This window comes from Montipora capricornis, chromosome 3 (genome assembly GCF_036669925.1).
Source record: "Montipora capricornis isolate CH-2021 chromosome 3, ASM3666992v2, whole genome shotgun sequence".
In the NCBI taxonomy this organism is placed as follows: domain Eukaryota; kingdom Metazoa; phylum Cnidaria; class Anthozoa; order Scleractinia; family Acroporidae; genus Montipora; species Montipora capricornis.
Genome location: NC_090885.1, coordinates 2,349,193 through 2,354,192, shown reverse-complemented (window position 1 = coordinate 2,354,192; position 5,000 = coordinate 2,349,193). Strand labels below are relative to the sequence as shown.

At 37.2% G+C, this 5,000-nt stretch overlaps 1 protein-coding gene and 1 long non-coding RNA gene across 2 annotated transcripts in view; one reads left to right on the top strand and one right to left on the bottom strand.

The window, feature by feature from the left end:
- Positions 1-5,000, top strand: part of LOC138039715 (L-rhamnose-binding lectin CSL1-like) — a 23,765-nt gene that overhangs the window by 7,217 nt on the left and 11,548 nt on the right. The gene's annotated exons all lie outside the window — the stretch shown is intronic.
- Positions 3,896-5,000, bottom strand: part of LOC138041895 (uncharacterized) — a 1,538-nt gene continuing 433 nt past the window's right edge. The window contains exon 2 of the long non-coding RNA XR_011130891.1: positions 3,896-4,521. This is a non-coding gene — a long non-coding RNA (uncharacterized lncRNA). The remainder of the gene's footprint in view (positions 4,522-5,000) is intronic.

The following is a 5,000-nucleotide window of genomic DNA, read 5'->3' as shown; positions in this document are numbered from 1 at the left end:
AGTTGGCAGCAAGAACAGAGAAATCTTCTCAGTACTTTATAGATCACTTGTACGACCTCTATTAGAATACGCAAGCCCAGTATGGTCACCCTACCTTGTTTAAAGACAAACTGGCCTATGAAAGCATACAACGAAGAGCATCAAGAATTGCCCTTGAGCAAAAACGACGTGAGATGTCATATGAAGAGAGATGCGAAAGCGTCGAAGAGAATACTTCTCTTTAGTAGAGTGTTATAAGACAGTATTTGAGTTAAACGGGCTAGAATGCCGTGACTACCTTGAGTTCTGTGACAGCAACTCAAAATACGCATAAAATCTGCAAAAGTAAATGCTTTTAAATATTCTTTGTTTGTGAGCCTGGGGATCATTAAGGAATGGAACAACTTACCACACTACATTCTTGGAAATGACATTAATATTAACAAATTTTAAGTACAATTTGGAAAAAGTGGATGAACATAAGTTAATTAATCCACCGCTTCTTATCGTTTCTTTTTTAATTTCTTTTTTAATTATATTTTTTATTTAATCCTTTTATATATACAATTTTTTTTTTCGTTTGTTTGTTTCTATTTTAGGCATGCTCTTTCCCGTTAGTTCTAATTTTTGAAATAATTTTATCACTTGTAAATAGTATTTAAATGTAGTTAGGTAGGAGGCTCTTTAATAGGGATAACCTCTGGGTCCCCGTTTCAGGATTGATTCTGAATAAATTATTATTATTATCATTATTGTTATTGTTATTATTGTTTTTATTATTATAATATTATTATTATTATTATTATTATTATTATTATTATTATTATTCCCAGTGCGACTCCACGTAATGCGTGTTCCATCTTCAAATTCATTTGTCCAACACGAAATTAAAATTATTACACTAGTACGCTAAACAAACAAGTTCGCATATTCACTACAGATTTTCGCTTTTGAAGCCGTTCAATAAACTTGCGGATCGTGTTTTATCGGGTTATAAAACAACTCGGCTTCGTCTCGTAGTTTTATAACCCGATAAAACACTCCCGCTTGTTTATTAAACAGTACTTCAGACCTAAGCACTTACATCCCCTTTGGGATTCAAATATCTCATCCTAGGTCACTTTGCACGCCCTTTTCCAACCACTCAGAAAGAAAGCCTCAATTCTAGACCATAAAATTTTTAACTTGACTTCGGCGTCCGATTTCACCATTATTTTCCCACGTCAAAAGATCGACTTCGATGTTACCATTCCCCTCTAGTTCCTTAAAGTTTCAACGGTAACTTGCGAAAACAGCCACTCAGTGCACTGCACGAAAAGTCAACTGACCAGGGGGATTTGTGTTCTAGGTTATATCTCCACAAACCACGGGCGCAAAGAAACTGTAAAGCCCTTGTTTTTCAGCTATGCATTGTGGGCCGATAATTTTCGTTCGATGAACGTTGGGTAAGGATTTGTTTTCGGGTAGTTTGCTTTCCTCTAGAGATCTTTGAGGAGATGTTATTTCCATCTCTAAACTTGTCTATATAGCTGTCGAATTTGTTTTATATAGTGCATCGAGTTAAATCGTATTTTCATTTTAAATTTTTGTGCCACAAGAGTGTGGCAGTTACCCCGCCGTTATTTTCGTATCTAACAAAAAGTAGATGTTTAGTTTCCAGATACAGAAACATAAAGTGTTTTTCAGAAAGTGGTCAGTGTTAAAAAAGCGTTAGCGTTAGTGTCGGAGAGCCGTGCCCGAACTAGAACTGGTGGGAGAAAAATCTAGAGGCCACTGGATGACTGCCGGGTTAGGCTGTCTCAATGGAACAATTTTAGCTAATTTTGACTTGCACTGTCGGTACGTTTAGCTGCACGTTCAATATCACAGATCCAATCAATGTTGTTTCCCCAGAACTTAACACATCTTGTGTTGTGGCAATCTCGTACCGCGTGGCTATCGTCATTTATGTTATTGAATTCTTCGTGAGATGAGACGTTTTCGTCACATGTTACGCACCCTGTATTTTTCAGGTGTATCTCCCTAATTCGTGGTTTCTTTACCATGTTAGACAAACATTCAGGCTCTTCATGAAATCCTTTTCGATGTCATCTAGCTTGTTTTACGAGAGAGTCACGCTCCTGTTCCAGAGTCTCAGAATCCTGTTCCAGGATTCCAGGTCTTAGAATCGTAGGGAATTCTGTCCCTCTGTTGCACTGGCAAATATGATGTCTCTTAGCCCAAAGATTGATGAACTCAGGTCCTTTGCTAATAATAACAAGCCCGACATTATATCAATGACTGAAACCTGGGTGTATGACGACACCGCACCTGAGCATCATCTTCACCTTCCCGGTTACAACTTGTGCTTAAAGAACCGCAAATCTAGCATGCATGGAGGGGATGGTCTTTATATTAACACTACTATGAAGCTTAAGACCCTCAATGCTTCATACCATCTCGAGTTGGAGCAGGCGCTACGGGTTCATCTTGGACCTGCGCGACGGGCAAGAGGGTTCCCCTGCATTGTTGCTGGAACTGTTTATCACACGTTATACCCTAACGGAGCCAGTGATGCAACTATGACCGACTACCTCCTTTCTTCACTTACGACCATCGAAGGGCTTTATCCAGGGTGCGGAATCCTTCTAACTGGCGACTTTAATCAGCTTAACATCAGTCAAATACTAACGCAGTTCAAGTTAAAGCAAATTGTGCATGTTCCTACTAGAGGTGACCGCACACTGGATCTAATTATTACCAACATGCCCCAGTTCAGCAAAGAATTTTTACAGATCTTTCCTCCATTTGGTCTTTCTGATCATTCTGTGGTCTTATTGGAACCTAAATCGAAGAGCAAGCGCACTACCAGCAGTCGTCGTTTTATCACTCGTAGGAACACTCGCTCTAGCCGTAAATGTGAGCTTGGCAGGTATCTGGGATCCACAGATTGGTCGGTTCTTGACTCGGCTACCAATTGCGAAAGTAAGTTGCAACTTTTCCAAGACCTCGTAAAGATTGCCTTAGACACCATCATGCCTCTCAAGACTTTTAAAATTCACGTGAATGATGCTCCTTGGGTGACTGCCGAATTCAAGGCTCTGATAAAGTCGCGTCAAAAGGCATTTGCGCAAGGAGACACTGAGCGTTATAGGCTCCTTCGTAACATCACTAATCGTCAGCGAAAGTTGTGTTGCAGCAAATACTATAATAACAAAGTCGCCAACCTTAGGACCACCAAACCCAGCCAGTGGTGGAATGAAGTTAAGATGATTGCGGGGCTGGCACCCACTCCTGGTAGTGATGACATACGTTCACAACTACACCTCACTGTTATTTTCAAGGAGTAGATTTAACTCCAAAAAGGGAGTAAAAAAAACGGTACAAAACCACTCCATTTTTGGAGTAAAATTCACCCCGGTATTGCTTACTCCGTTTTTGGAGTAAAATGTACTCTTATATCTTTTACTCTTTTGTTGGGGTAAAAATTTACTCCAGTATTGTTTACCCCTCCTGTGGTGTAAAATTCACTCCAATACAAGAGAAAATTATATCCTTCTATTGGAGTGAATTGAACTCTTTAAATGGAGTTCAATTTACCCTTGACAGAGTTAAATTAACTCCAAAACTGGGGTGAGACAAAAAGGTACAAAACCACTCCTTTTCAAGAGTAAAATTTACCCTCTTAAACTTTACTCCCCTTGTCAGAGTAATATTTACTCTTTCTACAGAACACATTCACCCTCACTAGATCTACTGTACCTTCATTTATAGTCAGATTTCTCATAAAACCATGAAAAGTTCATTTTTTAAATATTATGTAAAGAAAAGACCAGGTTGACAATGAAGCATCTAATACTGGTAATTTTAATCATAAGATTGCAAAGAATGCCCATCGACATGCATGATAAATACAATCTGTATACACATACAAATACATCACAAAATCAAAGCTATCTTTATTCTAATTATTCGGGCAATAATAAAATGGCAATCAGCTGAATGTGTTCTTGCCTTAAACAAAGATAAATTGAGTGGTTTGTGTTTTGATTACAGATTATAACAATGAATGGCTGCAAAATAACTTCAATTACAAAAACTAAAGCATACAACATACTTGGATAAATGTGACTCAGTATAACAAAATGGGTTTTACGTACATGTAATACAAGTCAGTTCTTACAGAAAGAAGTCAAACGTAAAAAAATGGAACATGCCTTAGGATAACTGATGCAAAAATTTTGCCATCGTTGACCTTTACCAATGTGTTCTTTTTTTCTCCAACAGAATTGTTTTCAAAAAGAAAAAAAAAACACAGAACTTAGGCTGATAATTTACGTTAAGAAAAAACTAAAAACTTTTTGTTTCCAAAAAGAAGAAAAAAACCTGAGATTAAGCTGATAATTAAGTATGCTCCCAGCAAAACAATTACAGCGAATGAAAGTTTTAACAAAACCTTGCTTTCTGCCACAAGGTAAATGTCTCTAGTTCAATTAGTGTGCCAGAAGCAACAATCCTTGCAAATGTTGTTTTTAGAACCTCTCCATTGATTGACTCATCATCCTTAAAAGTAATTAAAGAGAATAATGATTAGTATCACCCCTTCCAAAATTAAGATCATTCGACAATATTCTAACAAAATAGGAAGAGAGCACAAATCTAATACATCCCTAATCCTGAGAAACAAAAGACATCAGCCACCAATTTTGGTGTACCAAATAAATGGAACCAGATGTAATACTGGTACTTGCACGAGATTATATCTGTAACATTGTTCTTGATTCATTGAGTAACTCAGTTAACTATCAAATTAATTTTGTCATAATGATAAAAGTACACATATAGTGGTGGAACTCATGGAACAAATCTTGAAAATATATTGCCAGATGCTTTCTTTGTCTTCAACACTTTTCCAAAAAAAATTATGTGTGATGAGGTATTTATAATTATCTCATTTAACAGTATTTCAAATTTTAAACTGAAAGCAGATATTGGGTGAGACAATGGATAAATGAAACTGCAGCATCATCTTCCGCTAATCG